This window comes from Atractosteus spatula, chromosome 9, assembly GCF_055471065.1.
Source record: "Atractosteus spatula isolate fAtrSpa1 chromosome 9, fAtrSpa1.hap1, whole genome shotgun sequence".
Lineage (NCBI taxonomy): Eukaryota > Metazoa > Chordata > Actinopteri > Semionotiformes > Lepisosteidae > Atractosteus > Atractosteus spatula.
Window position 1 is genome coordinate 28,146,371 of NC_142714.1, and position 20,025 is coordinate 28,166,395.

Here is a 20,025-nt window from a genome sequence, read left to right on the forward strand (position 1 = left end):
ATGAATATATTCATTATATGCCAGCGCACCTCACCGTGCCAGGCCACCACTGCGTCACACCACACAGCTGCCAGCGCACCTCACCGTACCAGGCCACCACTGCGTCACACCACACAGCTGCCAGCGCACCTCACCGTACCAGGCCACCACTGCGTCACACCACACAGCTGCCAGCGCACTTCACCGTGCCAGGCCACCACTGCGTCACACCACACAGCTGCCAGCGCACCTCACCGTACCAGGCCACCACTGCGTCACACCACACAGCTGCCAGCGCACTTCACCGTGCCAGGCCACCACTGCGTCACACCACACAGCTGCCAGCGCACCTCACGGTGCCAGGCCACCACTGCATCACCCACCTGCCAGCGCACCTCACCGTGCCCGGCCACCACTGCATCACACAGCTGCCAGCGCACTTCACCGTGCCAGGCCACAACTGCGCCACACCACACAGCTGTCAGCGCACCTCACCATGCCAGGCCACCACTGCATCACACAGCTGCCAGCGCACCTCACCGTGCCAGGCCACCACTGCGTCACAACACACAGCTGCCAGTGCACCTCTACATACCCGACCACCACTGCATCACCCACCTGCCAGCGCACCTCACCGTGCCCGGCCACCACTGCATCACACAGCTGCCAGCGCACTTCACCGTGCCAGGCCACAACTGCGCCACACACACAGCTGTCAGCGCACCTCACCATGCCAGGCCACCACTGCATCACACAGCTGCCAGCGCACCTCACCGTGCCAGGCCACCACTGCGTCACAACACACAGCTGCCAGTGCACCTCTACATACCCGACCACCACTGCATCACCCACCTGCCAGCGCACCTCACTGTGCCCGGCCACCACTGCATCACACAGCTGCCAGCGCACTTCACCGTGCCAGGCCACAACTGCGCCACACACACAGCTGTCAGCGCACCTCACCATGCCAGGCCACCACTGCATCACACAGCTGCCAGCGCACCTCACCGTGCCAGGCCACCACTGCGTCACAACACACAGCTGCCAGTGCACCTCTACATACCCGACCACCACTGCATCACACAGCTGCCAGCGCACCTCACCGTGCCAGGCCACCACTGCATCACATAGCTGCAAGCGCACCTCACCATGCCAGGCCATCACTGAGTCAGAGATTAAATAAAACCTCACTCGCACCAAACAAATTTATATTTCTAAATATCACAACATGATCGAATTTAAGTCATTTTAATAACAATGAATAGTCACCTAGGCGTTACAATATAAACATTTATATTGATTTAAATAACGTTTTGATTTAAATCGCAAATGCGGGTTTAAATATATGTGTTTTTTGATTCACAATCAGACAAATGCAACATAAATTGATATCTTTGTCTTCTAAGTATCTTAATAAACTTTCAGCATAGCTTTCTCCCCGTTTAGATTTATTTTGGGATCAAACGTGGAAAGATTAGATTGTAATCGTTTTTATTTTTTAAATACATTTTAGAAAAGTGTAATCTATACTAAAAAGCTGTACACCACCTGCTATAAAGATACATATTGTAATACTTTCGGGTTCGGATAGGACAGACACAAGAACTCAGACTTGCGGAGTTAAAGCAAGTTAAAGCCTTGATTTTATATATCACCTTTAAAAGTGGCATCTCAAAGCAAAGTAAATACCCAACACTGATTGTACCCATCTGTCATGCTAATAAAGCAGCTTGAATTGAATTGAGAGGGGGGGGGGGGTATATTTGCTTTGTGTATAAAGTACATTGTGAATGTTTTCACAGCCTTCACTTTGTCGTTTTTATGCCATTTTTTGACCACGCACGAATATTCCTATGTCCGTATCTTCGCAAGGGAATCAGTGCGAATTTTAATACTAATTAAATGACCGCGGGCACTTTCCACCCCCTCTACATTCTCAGAGTAGAACAGACTTACCTTCTAATGAAAGACGGTCCACCCCCCACGGACAGGAAAAGTGCCCACAGGCACTTAAACTTAATATGGTCAGTAACAGTAAACAGTAACATGGTCAGAAGGAGCACGTACAAACGTTTCCGAAATAACCACATGTAAGACTCTGATGCTTAAAATGTTTAGGGAGAAAGTGGAATACTGGTGTGTATTTTTTCTTTAAACTACCAATACCAGCCATATACAGTCTGTAACGTAGGGATTTCTATATGTCTTTATTTAGTGGTTACATTAGTGACAAAGGCTAAACTTTTAGCTTCAGTAACGTGTACATATCTCCCCTTTTTATAAAACGACATGGTTAAAAACTGTTCCAGAGCCACTGTTGTTTCATCAGTGAAAAGTACATCATGAAATGCCTCTCCCTGTTCAATCCACTGGAAAAAAGAAAAGGAGCATAAAGCTTCTGATGGTCATAAACGATATTCATTTAGGAGCAGCATCAGAGGTATGTTTTTAACTGCACTGCATTGGAGAGAATACCATAGTGTGTTTTTTTTTTTTACTCCCTGGCGGAAACTGGCTTCCAGAAGAATCAGTATGGCTCAATCGCGTTTAAATCACCTTTATTTAAAACCCATAAATAAAGCTGATACTGTTTAGACTTTTAATTATTTAAAACTGTATTAAAGCAGCACGATACACAATGCAACGTAAATTGCTATCTTTGTCTTCTGTGTAATAATGTTCACCTCTCTGTCCAGCAAATTTACAATAGTAATAATAATGAACTTTATTGTATATGGCGCCTTTAAAGGTGGTTCCTCAAAGCGCTTTACAGGTTAAAAACAATACTGTTAGGCTGGGAAAACGATTTTTTTTTAAGAAATACAAAATGAGATATAATGATATGTTCCGGCTTAGACATTAACGAAGAGCATAACGCGTGTACTGTATACACTCCAAGTACAACCCCCCTCTCTGCAGGAGTGCTGGCTGTGACGAATTGAACCGGTTTCACGGGTATTTTCAAAGTAGGAGGCGAGATTTCCAGCGAAAGACACCCCCCCCCCCCCCCTCAAAAACCCAGTAAGTACAGTACTTACTAGTTAAAGGCTAGGCTCCTCAATGAAATCGCTTTAACATGCTAATGCGTTGGTGTAACAGTCCGGGCGTGGCAAGCTTCTAATTTCAACCCGACTACGGCGAAAGGAACCCTTCTTTCATTAGAAGACAATGAACATATTTTAGCCCTGAATGAATTAATAGCAAACATGGTTTACATAAAAGACATTTTTCCAAGAAAGTTTAGCCTTTGTCACTAATGAAACCACTAAATGAAGACATAAATATAAAAATCTTAAGATTTTTAAAATACATGACTTTGCTAAAATTTATTTGAAAATAAAAACAATTACAACCGCCAGGGGAGGGAGAGAACAGGGGAGGGATATTGGTTTTGCATAAGGGGCGGGGCTATGGAAATTAGGTCTGTTTGGGAATGTGTAGTTACATGTTCTGGCTGTTTGTGAATTATCGTTGTTGAGTATGGAGTGTTGAGGTATTGATTTTGTGTAATGCTTTATGTTGAAAATTGAGGTGGATTTTGTTTATGATAAATAGGATAAGCTGGGATGTGAGGAAGGTTTGGTTTTGCATAAAGGGCGGGATTATGATAATTGGAGGACTTTGCGAGAGTAAAAGGGTTTGATATATTTGATTTTGTATTGTGGTTGTTATCTATGTTTTTGGTTGGTATTATGTTTATATGGTTGTTTTTGTTGGTTGGTTGTTATTATGGTTATTAATAATACGATCTATAGTTGAAATCTGAGCCTAAATAAAAAGAAAAAGCAAGTGATTAGGTTTATGAGCAATCTAATTACTTATTCGTTTAAAACGCTATATAAAATAAAGTTTATTATTAATTTGCTGGACAGAGCGGTGAACATTATTATGCATAAGACAAAGATAACGATCCTGATCAGTTTAGAAATCTGTGTACGCTGTAAGGTTTTTACTTCTTAAACTTTTAAAATACACGTTTTGAATAGAAACAAATCCTCTTCCTGGTACAGTATGTATAGCAAACCAGCACGTCTTTTTTCTCCAATCAGAGGGGTGTCAGATGGTGTCAGCCAATCACCATTCTGAAGCCCTACCATAATCTCTGGTATGGGGAGACCCCAGAATTCTGTCCCATAGTTTAGACAGATGATAGATACTTTTATTGATCCCGTGAGTGAAATAAAGTAAATCATTTTCATTTTAGGAAATTATTAAACGCTCGGTTAAAAGCAAAGGAGATTGTCTGTTATAGTGGACATAAAAACAAGAGTTCGCTGGCATTATATCCTGGAAGACACAGACCGGCGCCAGACCGGTAAAATGCCTGATGAACTAGGGATTGGACAGTTTCCAAGTGCTTGTACAATCGATGGAAATGTTCAAATAAATGTGCAAAAGAAATAAACAAAATAATCATTTATTTCTTTATCCTATTGGGTAGCTAATGTCCTCTCTTTGCTAGTTAGTGGCTGTGTTTCTGCATTGGGTAGCAACGGGTGACTGTTCTCAGGCAGAAGATGTAAACAGCTTAATGTTCGTGTTAAATAATTTTTTTAAATTAAAATTCATTCTATACAGCAATCGCATATTTGGGTACCGTTTCATAAAACTTTCATGCTTAAAATGTTTAGGGAGAAATGGAAGACTGGTGTGTATTTTTTCTTTAAACTACCAAGACCAGCCATACACAGTACAGTTTACATACATACAGTAATGTTTATGTTCCTAAATTAATATCGTTTATGACCTTCAGATGCGTTATGCTCCTCTTCTTTTTATGCTCAGCTACTAAAATTTCCCTTTAGTGGTAAAATCCATATAAATATTCAAAACTAAGCGGATTAAAATGTGCACAGTAAAGACATTAAATGATTAAATCTTTGCACTACCAACCAATGCACCACGAGTGCCCCTGTCGGTCATTTTGGCCAGCCAATCACTTACCGCGGTGCCCTCCGGTGCCCTGCGGTGGCTTGTGGGTAGGTTACTGTACCGCGGGTTTTTACCGCGCATTTTGAATGGCTGCATCTGTATGTCTCAACATCAGCAAAACCAAAGAGCTTATTGTTGACTTCAAGAGACAAGGAAAAGTCTACTTCCCCATCTACATTGAAGGGTCTGCGGTAGAGTTGGTGAATAACTTCAAATTCTTAGGTGTTCATATCTCTAAGGACCTCACATGGGCACTCAACACCTCCAGTCTCATCAAGAAGGCACAACAGCGGCTGTACTTCCTGAGAAGGCTGAAGAAAATTTGCCTGCATCCACGGATCCTCACCAGCTTCTACAGATGTACTGTGGAGAGCATAATGACCAGCTGTATCACAGTCTGGTACGGCAACTGCACCGCATCCGACTGTAAGGCACTGCAGCGGGTGGTCAAAACTGCCCAACACATCATCATCAGTGCCTTACCATTCATCCAGGAAATCTACAACACCAGGAGTCTGAAAAAAAACACCAAAATTGTCTGACCCCACTCACCCCAGTCATAACTTATTTGTCTCCCTGCCATCTGGTAGAAGGTTCTGGACGCTCCAGTCACACACAACAAGACTTCTTCCCCAGAGCCGTCAAGCTGGTGACGCCCCCACTCCCTCCCATCATACCATGATCTCTCGTCACTTCTTCCTGTACCCACAATGACTTTACTCCTACTAATGTAAGCCAGAATTGCACTTAAAACTGTATTAGTTGTACTATTTATCAATCGCCGTATTATTTTTGCACTGTTTGCCGTATTACTTTTGCACTGTTTTTCTTTGTTTGCATATTTGAACAGTTTTATGTTAACAGTTGAACATATTTTTGACAATTTGGCACTGGCACCATATTGTTGTTTACACTGTTAGTGTTATTGTATTTCTGTCTATTGTCTTGACTGCTGTTCTATTTATCTACTGCACCTGAGAGATTAATGAGAAACACTTTTCACTATACTATGCACCCGTAAGTATAATGACAAATAAAGTTGAATTGATCATTATTAGCAAAATTAATTTATTAATAAATAATAATTTCAAACTGTTTGTATTTTGTTCAGGATGATTTGTCACTGCACAACTTTGCTTTCTTATTAAAAGCCTATTTTTGTGACACAATGTTTCAGAGATTTAAAAACTTTGAGAATAAATGTCACAGAGCCTTAAAATCACAGGCATTTTAAACATTGTGATTTGTGAAAATTTTCACAACTTTTATTTAAACAACATCTATTACCTGGTTCCATTTTTAGAATCCTTAGTATGAATAAAATTGATACTAGATATAAACGAGCAGGAATTACTATTCAGAAGCTACTGTATGTAAAGTATGCAAATCACCTGACCATGAAAAGCAGAATAACAGAAACTCATTGGGTTCAACCTCTCTTTAATTTGTGAAACTCTGTCTGTATTTTCTGTTTTCACTCAGATAAGAATAAACTACATATGCAATTATTTTGACACACAGTATGTTACATTTTTTACACATCAGTCGTGTAAAAGTGTTCTTAAGTCTCTCTAAAACGTAAAACAAATGCATTATAATACTGTAGGTTGCACCCCTGCCTGTCCTGGATAAAGCAGTAAAAAATAGATGGACAGGTTGATTTACCTGTATACTTGTAAAAATAGTTCAGGTGGGTAGCTGTGTCCGCATGCATAGGCTGAAGAGGAACAAGTAATAAGTTTATTTTATTAAAAAGAGAAGAAAGAAAACACGGCGTTTCGACCGTGGAACCTTCCTCAGGTGTGAGAAAGACAGGGAAGTAAGCAAAGGTAATGTAGCATAGGAGAAAAAAATCTGGAAGAGAGGAGGACTGAGAGGCGAGAGCAGGGGACAGACAGAGTGGCCAATCAGGTAGTGTGAAGTCAGGATAGGTTAAGAGAGGTGTGAAATGAAACCTACAATGAATAGAGAGAATTTAGAAGAAAATTAGTCTGTTGTTGAGAGAAGGGGAAAGGTGTGATCCTAGCTGCAGGATAATTTTAGTTTCCGTAGTCTTTCTGATGTTGGCGTTAGGAAAACCAGCTTTGAGAACACAGATGGAGAGATTAGTGTGATCATGGCCGTCAGAGGTGAAATGAGAAACAATAGGTTTTGAGAAATCTTTAATCTTCACAGCCCTAACATGTTCTCTGAAGCGGTCTCTGAGTCTCCTTCCTGTTTCCCTTAATGTAAATGGCTGGACATTTACTGCAAGAAATACAGTAAATAAGGTTGCTGGAGGTACAAGATGTCATCTGAGTGATCCAGAATTGTCCTGAGGGGCCTTGAATGAGTGTGGTGTTAGATATGTACTTGCAGGTGATACAGCAAACTCTCTTACAAGGGAAAGTTCCTGGTGTGGATGGTTGCTGAGGCAGTCAAGGGAGCTGTGAACAAGAAGGCTACGCAGATTAGGTGGTCTGCGATATGAGATGATGGGGTGGTCAGAAAAGAGGGCCCCATTGGAGGGATCATCTTGTAGGATGGAAAAGTTGTCGTTAATAGCCTGGGGATAGGAAGTGTATTGAGGTGGTGGGGAGCAACAAAGGAATGCGGTTGTTACGGCAGGGGTTCCTGCTCGAGTTGTTGGTCCGAGGGGTGTTTTTGGCTCGAGCAAGGGCCCTGTCAATAACACTGCTAGGGTATCCTCTGTTGATGAAAAAAGAGTACATTTTGCGGACTTTGTTCTGGAAATCCATGTCATCACTACAGAGTCGTCGTAGCCGAAGGAACTGTGAAAAAGGGAGGAGTTTTTTAGTGTGTTTGGGGTGAAATGAGCTATACAGGAGATAGTTGTGTGAATCAGTGGGTTTGTAATAGACCAATAGACCAAAGAGTCGGGGGTAGTTAATGGAGAAGTTGATGTCTAGAAACGAAAGAGCAGTGGAAGATACAGATGCAGCCATTCAAAATGCACGGTACAAACCCGTACCGCACGCAACTACCTACAAGCCACTGCAGTCTACTGTGGTAAGTGATTGGCTGGCCAAAATGTCTGACAGGGGCACTCGTGGTGCATTGGTCGGTAGTGAAAAGATTTAATCATTTAATCTCTTTACTGTGCACGTTTTAATACGCTTAGTATTGAATATTTATATGGAATTTTACCACTAAAGGGAAATTTTAGTAGCTGAGCATAAAAAGAAGAGGAGCATAACGCATCTGAAGGTCATAAACGATATTAATTTAGGAACATAAACATATTACTGTATGTAAACTGTACTGTATATGGCTGGTCTTGGTAGTTTAAAGAAAAAATACACGCCAGTCTTCCATTTCTCCCTAAACATTTTAAGCATCAAAGTTTTATGAAACGGTCCCCAAATATGCGATTGCTGTATAGAATGAATTTTAATTTAAAAAAATTATTTAACACGAAAATTAAGCTGTTTACGTTCCTCCGCCTGAGAATATAGTCACTCATTGCTACACAACGCAGAAACACAGCCACAGGTAACTAGCAAAGAGAGGACATTAGCTAGCCAATATGATAAAAGAATAAATGATTTTTTTATTTCTTTTGCACATTTATTTGAACATTTCCATCAATTGTACAAGCACTTGGAAACTGTCCAATCCCTAGTTCGTCTGCCTTTTCTTTTATGCTCCGGGCATTCTCCCGGTCTGGCGCCGGTCTGTGTCTTCTAGGATATAATGCCGGCGATTTGTGTTAAAATTGGGTTTCCAATAACACCGCAGCAAACTCCTGTTTTTTTGTCCACTATAACGGACAATCTCCCTTGCTTTTAACCGAGCATTTAATAATTTCCTAAAATGAAAATGCGACAGAATTCTGGGGTGTCCCTATACCAGAGATTACGGTAGGCTTCAGAATGGTGATTGGCTGACACCATCTGACACCCCTCTGATTGGAGAAAAAAAAACTTGCTGATCTGTTCTACATAGCAGGAAGAAAACAGCATATGCTGCTTCTATTCGAAACGCGTATTTTAAAAGTTTAATTAGGAAGTAAAAACCTTACAACGTACACTGATTTCTAAACTGATCAGGAGGAAGAAAAATCACCCGTGTTTCGTGCATAAAAAGTGGTTATTAACTTTCAAAACCTGTTTTATTTATTTTATTTTTATTTAGATTAAGAGTTCCCGTCACCCCCATTTCCATTTAAATCGCAAACCCGTGTTTAATTTAATATTTGTATTGATTCACAATCTGGCAATGCAACGTAAATCGTTATCTTTGTCTTCTGCATAATAATGTTCACCTCCCTGTCCAGCAAATTAATAATAAACTTTATTTTCGTCGTCTCCGCTTTAAAGGTACCCCCGTCGCGGAAGAATTTAACCTTGGAACGTTTACCCAGCGTAATATTGTATTTCATTGCACTTTGACAGATTGTCTTTAAATCAATTGTCAGAATATCCCCACCTCCAAACAAGAACAAAATTGCAACGATTTTATTAATTAATTAATAAAATTAATTTTATTTATGGCTGTTTCAGTAACTTAAAGTATATATTTAAAGTAATAATTGAACAATATATGTAATTTTTTTAAGATATATTAATGTTGTGAATGTCTGTAGATTGTATCTTCTTTTTAGTTTTTGTTTTGTTTCACGTTAATTTTATAAGGGAATCTTGATTAAAATACTTTTATTTTTTCACAATCTGGCAATCCCAGACAGAATTCACATTCGCTGCAGCCAAATGGCCTTGCAGATCAGAAAATCAAGGAACAAAACAATTATCGCGCCCACCTCCTCAATGGAATCGCTTTAACATGCTAAGACGTTGGTGTAACACTCTGTGTCTACAGCACATTGTGAACAAACCGGTTTCACAGGTATTTTCAACCCCCAGCAACTGTTGTTTCATCGGTTGTTATCCTATAAAGTGCTTTGAGGAGCCACCTTTAAAGGCGCTATATAAAATAAGGTTTATTATTATTAATATTGATCATATTTTTCCTCCCAGAACTTGTAAATTGTTGTTGTTATCCTGTAAAGTGCTTTGAGAAGCATACTGTCCAGCTTGTCAGGTGCATTCTCTTGTAAAATAATAAGTAGAGTTTTGGGGTTATTAGTGCTCCACTTACAGCAACCCAATGTAAATACATTTTGTCTCCAAATCCACCACCACTTGTATGAATCATAGCCCTGCCAAAAGATGCAAATTCCGCTGCAATGGTTGTGTGCAGGAATTACTCAGTATGGCATCTCCATGTTCAAGTAAACACTGCTCTGTGTGCAAATGCAAATGCATTTAAAACAAGTTTTTTTAAAAAAGAGCCACCATTAAAGGCGCTATATAAAATAAAGTTTATTATTATTATTAATAATATTGATGATATTCTTCCTCCCAGGACTTGTAAAATTGTTGTTGTTATCCCGTAAAGCACTTTGAGAAGCATATTGTCCAGCATATTGTATTTCACTGCACTTTGACAGATCGTCTTATAATCACTTGTTGTAAGAATATCCCCCAAGAGGATATATCCCCCAAGAGGATATAGAGGATATCCCCCAAGAGGTATCCAGGTAACAGTGAAACGGGCGTACAGTTTGGGGAGATCGCCTGTTTTCCATGTAAATAGTTCCCTGGTTCCGCACCCCTTGGTGTCTCTGTCTCTCTCTCTCTCTCTCTCTCGGGCCCATTCTCTTGGTAGGCTTGTCTTGTGTCTCTCTCTCGTCTGGGCGTGGGAGTGCTGCTGGCGGGTGGTGACAGAGAAGAAATAAAGCGCAGTTTTTAACTCCACAAGTTTGAGTCTCTGTATTCGTCCTCAACGAACCCAAATTCATTACATTGGTGTCAGAAGCGGGAGGATGGACAGTGAATGGCCGATGATGTCGGACTCAGAGAAGCGCCGGTTCCCCCAGCAGCCGAGTGACCCCCTAAAGTGCCTTTTGGGGGCGAGCAGCAGCCGCCAGGGGCCGGGACGACCCCTCAGCACCGCCAGTGGCCACAGCCCTTATCAGGGCTACCCCACGGTGACTTACTCAGCGGAAGGAGGGCCCTTTCCCAGGTCGCCTCAGGCCGTGTGGCAGGAAGGAGATGCCAGACCAGCGAGGTCCAGCCCGCCACCTCTGCTCCAGCCTGCACCGGTGAGACCGAGCCGTTATAATGGGAAGATCCCATGGCAAATGTTTGAGGCCCAGTTCCAGATGGTGGCCTAGGCAAACGGCTGGTCTCAGGTGGAGATGGTGGGCCACCTCGCCGCCATCCTGGAGGGGAAGGCCTGCCAGGCGTTGCTGGATGTACCCGGGGACCAGCGGTACAACTACGTGGCGTTGGCGTCGGCCCTCCGGAGGCGTTTTGGCAGGAGAGGGGAAGCGCCGGGACTGCTGCGGGCAAGGTTGGCCCAACGCTGCTGCCTAGCGGGAGAGCCACTGGGTCCATTCGCCGCAGACGTGGCCTACTTAGCCTGCCAGGGTTACCCTACTCTCCCTGAGGAGGCCCACCGGGAGATAGCGCTCTAGGCGTTCCTCTGGGCCCTGGCGGCGACTGAGGTGCAGCGCCACCTGATGCTGGCCGTGCCGGTCCTCTTGGAGCAGGCCCTGGCTCTGGCTGAGCAAGCTGATGCCGTATTTGAGGAGATCGGTGGACACCAACGGATGGGCCCACGTGGAATCAGATGGGGAGGAGGAGATGGCCAGCGCGGCAATGCTGGGGGAGCGACGACAGCTGGTCATCTGCCACTGCTGTGGGGAGAGGGGGCATATCGCACGGGAGTGCCAGGCGCTGGATCCCCGGGGACTCCTGAGGCCGTTGGGAAACGGGAGCGGGGCGGTCTAAAGGAGGGAAGGCCGCCCTTGAGCTACGCTACCCCCGCTCCGGAAAGCCAGAAAGAGTGCTTCACCCCGCCTGCTGTGGGAAGGGTTGGCCACAGCCGGGGCTTATTCCTTCCCTGCGTCATCGAGGGCAGACCCTGCCAGGCCCTCGTCGACACCGGTTTGACCATCACCCTGCTGCGGCCTGGTGTCCTGCTGGGCACAGAGGCAGCCGGACCCCCAGGGTACTCACCGTGCACTTTGGGGCTGCGAGGGTGAAACACCCCTTCTACCTTGCCCCAGTCCGCGAGGACTGTATCCTGGGGTTGGACTGGTTGCAGCAAGCAGGTAGTTGCCTTGACTTGGTCTGGCGAGAGTTGGTGGGGCAGGGGGAATGAATCAGTCTCGCGGTGGGCGGGGTGGGAGGTGTCCAGGGTCTGTGGGTTGACCAGAGTGGGAAGCGGAGGTGGCAGCGGCGGGCGTCGCCTGGGCCTGTCTGAGCCGCGGGTGTCGGGGTGAGCGTGCCAGAGCTGACTCCCAGGACGGTGAGATAAGCTTGCCCCTACCCAAAGTTTGTAAGGCACTCTGTGCACTGAGGGAGACCTTGGAGGTGAGGGACGGGGTGCTGCGCCGGGGGTGGCAGGTGCCCTCCAGCGGCGAGGTCACTGCTTGGCAGCCTCCAGCTGGCCGTGCACCGCTTGGAGAACTGCCCACGGAGCGACCGCAACACCACAAACTGCCACCTGACCTTGCCGCTGGAGGGCACCCTTCACCCCCGGCGCAGCACCCCGTCCCTCACGCCCAAGTCAAGTCAACCACCCACCTGCTGCAACCAGTCCAACCCCAGGATACAGTCCTCGTGGACTGGGACAAGGAAGAAGGGATGTTTCACCCTCGCAGCCCCAAAATGCACGGTGAGCGCCCTGGGGGTCTGGCTGCCTCGGTGCCCGGCAGGACACCAGGCCGCAGCAGGGTGATGGTCGAACCGGTGTCTACGAGGGCCTGGCTGGGTCTGCCCTCAGTGAGGCAGGGAAGGAATAAGCCCCGGCTGTGGCCAACTCTTCCCACAGCAGGCGGAGTGAAGCACTCCTTCTGGCTTTCCGGAGCGGGGGTAGCGTCGCTCAAGGGCGGCTTTCCCCCCTTTAGGCCACCCCGCTCCCGTTTCCCGATGGCCTCTGGAGTCCCTGGGGCTGGGGGAACCGGCAGTTCTCTGAGTCCGACATCATCGGCCGTTCACTGTCCATCCTCCTGCTTCTGACACCAATGTAATGAATTTGGGTTCGTTGAGGACGAACACAGAGACTCAGACTTGTGGAGTTAAAAACTGCGCTTTATTTCTTCTCCGTCACCACCCGCCAACAGCACTCCCGCACCCAGACGAGAGAGAGACACAAGAGAAGCCCGCCAAGAGTACGGGCCCGAGAGACAGAGAGAGAGAGAGAGAGAGAGAGAGAGAGAGAGAGAGACACCAAGGGGTGCGGAACCAGGGAACTATTTACATGGAAAACGGGCGATCTCCCCAGACTGTACGCCCGTTTCACTGTTACCTGGATACCTCTTGGGGGATATCCTCTATATCCTCTTGGGGGATATTCCAACAACAAGTGATTATAAGACAATCTGTCAAAGTGCAATGAAATACAATATGCTGGACAGTATGCTTCTCAAAGTGCTTTACAGGATAACAACAATAACAACAACAATTTTACAAGTCCTGGGAAGAAGAATATCATCAATATTAATAATAATAATAAACTTTATTTTATATAGCACCTTTAAAGGTGGCTTTTAAAAAAAAAACTTTTTTTTAAATGCATTTGCCTTTGCACACAGAGCAGTGTTTACTTGAACATGGAGATGCGGTACTGAATAATTCCTGCACACAACCATTGCAGCGGAATTTGCATCATTTGGCAGGGCTATGATTCATACAAGTGGTGGTGGATTTGGAGACAAAATGTATTTACATTGGGTTGCTGTAAGTGGAGCACTAATAACCCCAAAACTCTACTTATTATTTTACAAAAGAATGCACCTGACAAGCTGGACAGTATGCTTCTGAAAGTGCTTTACAGGATAACAACAACAATTAACAAGTTCTGGGAGGAAAAATATGATCAATATTAATAATAATAATAAACTTTATTTTATATAGCGCCTTTAAAGGTGGCTCCTCAAAGTGCTTTACAGGATAAGAACCGATGAAACACAGTGGCTGGGGGTTGAAAATACCTGTGAAACCGGTTTGTTCACAAACAATGTACTGTAGACACAGAGACTCAGTAGCAGTAGCAATTAGCAATATTAAAATAGCAATATTATGGACACACAATTGACTTCTTTAAAAAAAAATCTTTTTTTTGACAGCTGTTTTTTGTTGACAGCTTGACACAAGTTTATCAGTGAAAAGACCACAGGCATTCTTCCTCCCCCCTACATTCTCAGAGTAGGATAGAATTTATTATTAGCACAATTTATTATAGTGCTAAATTTAATATTATTGATTACTAATAGTTTATGCTAACACCTAGCTTTCTTAACCCGAGAAGTACTACCGTAAGTAAGTACTGTACAGTAAGTACTTACTGTACTTAATGTACTGTACTTAAGTACTACTACTGTAAGCAAAAAAAAGGGGTTTTGGAGGGGGGGGAGGTGTCTTTCGCTGGAAGACTTGCCCCCTTCTACTTTGAAAATACCTGTAAAACCAGTTTAATTCGTCACAGCCAGCACTCCCGCAGAGAGTGATGAAAACCACGCAGCGCCAGTCGAATGCACATTAATATGTTGGGCTTTTGGGATCGGGTGGATTTGCGCCCTACAGTTCAACCTGCGGTACTGCTGTGTACTGTACATACAGTACGAACATGTGTTATTTTGAAATATAAAAAATGTCAATATACTGTAGGAGCAATTGAGTATTGGTGTGTAATATTTTTTCTTTAAAATACCAATAACAGCAACATACAGTTTACATAATATGTTTATGTTCCTAAATTAATATCGTTTATGACCTTTATGACCTTCGTTATGCTCCTCTGCATTTTATGCTTAGCTACTAAAATTTCCCTTTAGTGGTAAAATTCCATATAAATATTCAATACTAAGCAGATTGAAATATGCACAGTAAAGAGATTAAATGATTAAATCTTTTCACTAACAACCAATACACCACATTATCTTCCGTGTCGCATTAACATTGGCGTGTTTTTTTTACATGTCAAATGAAGCGATACACAACCGGATTTGAGCTACAGACCATAACAGACCAAAAAACAGAATCCACCTGCGATTCCGGTGTTAACAAAACATGTTTACAAAGAAAGTGAAATACAGTAATACTACCAGCTATATAGATACATAGATTTAGATATTTAGATCTTTAAATTAATATCATTATTAATTTATTTAGATACGTGATATTCTCGATTATAAAACAGATAATTCCGGTCCTGGAATCTGACTGGCTGACACCCTTCTGTAGCGGTACCATAATCTCTGGTATACGGACGCCCCAGAAATTTGACTTGTTACTGTGTGATAAATTTTAAAGACTACTTCTTAGCGTAGATAAGAAAGCGTAGATAAAAAAGCTTGGATTCTCATGTATCTGATACAAGTATCTTTTAATACAGTCTTTGTACAGTCTGAGGATCCTTGTGATATTTTAAGCTCTGGTTGAATGATAAGTGTCGCAGTTTAAATAATTTTCGTTGTTAGAAATTATGAAACGCTGTTAAAAGCAAGGGAGTTTTTATGTCTGTTATACTAAAAGAAAATGTCTGACGAACTAGGGATTGGACAGTTTTTCAGTGCTTGTACAATCGATGCAAATGTTCAAATAAGTGTGCTAAAGAAATAAACAAAAAAAGTAATGTATTCCTTTATCCTATTGGCTAGCTAATGTCCCGTCCTTGTTAGTTAGATCAACGAAATGCCGTGGTGTTACTTTTTGTCGATGAAAAAATAAAGTATTTTCATTTAAAATGACGGTTACAAATAATGTGGACCAGCGTAATACTTTGAGTTTACAGCTTGTCCAAGGTCATTCATTATTAATACTATTGGTAATATCTTCGGTAAAGGCTTAGATGCATAACATATTTCACCATAATTAAAATATTTATGATAAAGGTAGGTTTTGTACTTTTGCCCAACTGAGCAATCTTGCTTTCATAAAATATACCAACTTTTTAATGACTGATGAGTAACATGCTGTAATACACAGTTTAAATTTTAAAGCTCAAATGCTGTACATGAGAGGTTAAGCTTTATTGGCTCCTCCTGGCGGTTTTACAATGTGATTCCGGATACTTTCCGATATAACGTCATATGACACGTTACACTGCGTCATACCGTGTTACCACCGCATGGTACCGTGGTGTACCTCACTCGTTTTGAATGGCTGCATCTGTATGTTAACTGTATATTTGAGTGATTGGTGGAAGTTGGTGAAGTGATGCAGAAAGTGCTCAAGCTGGTTGTTAGAACATGTGGCGGCACTGACGCTGTCATCAATGTATCGTTTGTAGAGGTCAGGGACAAAGCCAGTGTAGGAAGTAAAGAAGCGTTCTTCTAGCAAGCCGACAAAAATATTGGCATAGCTGGATCCCATTCTGGTGCCCATGGCAACTCCACTAACCTGTTGGTAAAAAAAGGTTATTGAATGAGAATGCATTAAGTGTGAGAACCAAGTCTGCAAGGCATACCAGGGTGTGGGTGGGTGGAACAAGCAAAGTGCGTTTGTCCCGTATGTGCTTGAGGGCTGTAAGACCGTCATTATGGGGAATGATGGTGTAAAGAGATGTGATGTCCATGGTAAGACCTTCAACCAGCAGTCTCATAAGGCTGTTGAGAAAGGCCGAGATGTATGTAGTTAGACAGTTACATGTTGATACGATGGGGTGTCTAGGGGTGTCCGGTTTGTGGATTTTGGCGAGGAGCTAAAACTGAGATACCTGGGGATGTTTAATGATGAGCTGGTTTGCCTCCTTGGGGAGCTCCTTACTGTTGATAAGAAGGGAGATAGTGGATACCACTTCTTTTTGGTAGTCAATGGTAGGGTCCTATTGGAGAGGGAGATAGGCAGAAGTATTGGTTAGTTGTCTAGAGGCTTCAATATATATAGGTCCTTGCACCACAACAGCGTCTGAATTTCTCCTTGGGTGAGGATAGACCTGTATTTACTGGGTATAGAGAGTGTCTTGATAGCTTGATTGGTACATTGGTTATTGAAATAATCGACTGGTGGAAAACAGCCAGAGGGGTGAGTCCAACAGCTCTGTTTAGGATTAATATTGTTAATGACATCAATAACTGGATAGGAACAAGTAATAGGTTTATTCCATGCTGAAAAAAAGAAGAAAGAGAACACAACGTTTCGGCCGTGGAGCCTTCTTCAGGTGTCACGGAGGTGGTAGGGGTGTTTATATCCTTCTCTGTAGTGAGAAACTGGTAGAGTTTGGAGTTGAGAAATCTTATGAAGTTAGTTATAAGGGGAAGATGATGTGGAGCTGTCAGCTGTAGAAATTTCTTTGAGGGAAAAAATGGTAGAAAGCATTAGTTTCCTAGAAGTAGAAGTCTCTTGAATGTTACTCTGGGTGGTTTCAGAGTCAAAAGAAAAGTATTAAATTTCAGGCGAAATCCTATAGGAATTATATTATGTCGACGACATCTGTAAAGGAATAGAAGGTGGTTAGAAAGCCAGGTCTTGAAACAGATAGCTGTGAAGAGACGGAATGCTGGTTTAGTGACAGGGGGGCAAGTGACCCAGGGAAGAAGAGAAGGAATGATGAAGAGATCTAGAAAAAGATTTGGAGGAAGGCAAAGGGGGTCTCAGCACATGTAGGTTAAAGTAGTTCAGGTGGGTAGATGTGTCAGCATGCGTAGCCTGCAAAGGAACAAGTAATAGGTTTATTCCACGCTGAAAAGAGAAGAAAGAAAACACGTTTCGGCTGTGGAGCCTTCTTCAGGTGTGGGAAAGACGGCAGTAAGCAAAGCCCCTACCACTGACTACCAAAAGGAAGTGGTATCCACCATCTCCCTTCTTATCAACAGTAAGGAGCTCCCCCAGGAGGCGAATCAGCTCATCATTGAACATCCTCAGGTACAGATGCAGCCATTCAAAACAAGCGGGTGATACCGCATTATTTTGCGGTGCGCTTTACGCAGTCTACCGCGAGTTACCGTAAATTCTCCTATAGTACCGCAAGTAAAATAATAGTATCCGGAATTTCCGCAAGGTGGAGCTAATAAAGCTCAACCTCTCATGTTTGAGCTGTCGCCATCAAAGTCTTTAACGAAGATATTACTAATAGTATTAATAATGAATGACCTTGGACAAGCTGTAAACTCAAAGTATTGCCCTGGTCCACATTCTTTTTTTCATTGACCGTCTTTGTAAAGGTAACACCACAGCATTTCGCAATCACGCATTTGTTTCCAATCATGCAAAGTACAGTAATTTTTGAGAATCTCCGATTCACCATGCCTTTCACATGCTCGTAAAAGAGATTGATTTAGGAACATAAACATATTACTGTATGCAAACTGTACTGTATACAGTATGTATATGTATATTTAATGTCTTTACTGTGCCCGTTTAAGTATTGAATATTTATATGGAATTTTACCACTGAAGGGAAATCTTAGTAGCTGAGCATAAAAAGAATAGGAGCATACTGTAACGCGTGTGAAGGCCATAAACGATATTAATTTTGGAACATAAACATACAGTATATGGCTGATCTCTGTACTTTAAAGAAAACATACACACCAGTATTCCATTTCTCCCTAAACATTTTAAGCATCGAAGTCTTTAACTAACGTGATACTGGAGTCAACAAGCATAATTTTAGAATTTGATTAAAAGGGAATATAATATGGAATCGCGTATCTAAAGAAATTAAGAGCATAACATGTGGGCGGCGTAGCGGTCGGCTCTGGCTTTCCCATCTACTGTATACCGATGCACTGCAAGTACAACCCCCCTCTCTGCGGGAGTGCTGGCTGTGACGAATTAAACCGGTTTCTCAGGTATTTTCAAAGTAGAAGGGGGCGAGATTTCCAGCGAAAGACACCTCCCCCCCTCCAAAACCAAGTAAGTACAGTAGTTACTAGTTAAGAAAGCTAGGCTCCTCAATTAAATCGCTTTAACATGCTAATGCGTTGGTGTAACAGTCTGGGCGTGGCAAGCTTCTAATGTCAACCCGACTACGGCGAAAGGAACCCTTCTTTCATTGGAAGACAATGAACATATTCTAGCCCTAAATGAATTAATAGCAAACATGGTTTATCTAAAAGACATTTTTCCAAGAAAGTTTAGCCTTTGTCACTAATGAAACCACATAAATATAGAAATCTTAAGATTTTTAAAATACATGACTTTGCTAAAATTTATTTTAAAATAAAAACGATTACAAACGCCAGCGGAGAGAGAGAACAGGGGAGGGATGTTGGTTTTGCATAAGGGGCGGGGCTATGACAATGAGGTCTATTTGGGGATGTGGAGTTACATGTTCTGGCTGTTTGTGAATTATCGTTGTTGAGTATGGAGTGTTGAGGTATTGATTTTGTGTAATGCTTTATGTTGAAAATTGAGGTGGATTTTGTTTATGATAAAGAGGATAAACTGGGATGGGAGGAGGGTTTGGTTTTCATAAGGGGCGGGATTATGATAATTGGAGGAATTTGAGAGAGTTTGCGGGCTATTTTTGGTTTGTATTACGAATAATTCGTACAAGATATTGAGATTTATTGATAATTGGAGGACGGTTTAAAATATTTGATTTTGTATTGTGGTTGTTATCTATGTTTTTGGTTGGTATTATGTTTATATGGTTGTTTTTGTTGGTTGGTCGTTATTATGGTTATTATGTTTATTGTGTCATTTTTGATTATTGTATGTAATAATCAAAAGAGAGAGAGAGCGCTATTTACTTTTGTAGCCAAAGGGCCTTGCAGATCAGATTCCCTTCCCCCTACGGAAAGACAGACACATGTTTTCACAGCTTAGAAGCCGCTCTTCAGACGCAGGCGAGCGAGCAGCCCCTAGATAAAACATCAACTTTATTTAAACTCCAACGAAAGTATTAATAGTTTTTTTAATCAAATTCTAAAAGTGTGCTTGTTAACTCCGGTATCACGTTAGTTAAAGACTTCGATGCTTAAAATGTTTAGGGAGAAATGGAATACTGGTGTGTATGTTTTCTTTAAAGTACCGAGACCAGCCATATACTGTATGTTTATGTTCCAAAATTAATATCGTTTATGGCCTTCACATGCGTTACAGTATGCTCCTATTCTTTTTATGCTCAGCTACTAAGATTTCCCTTCAGTGGTAAAAT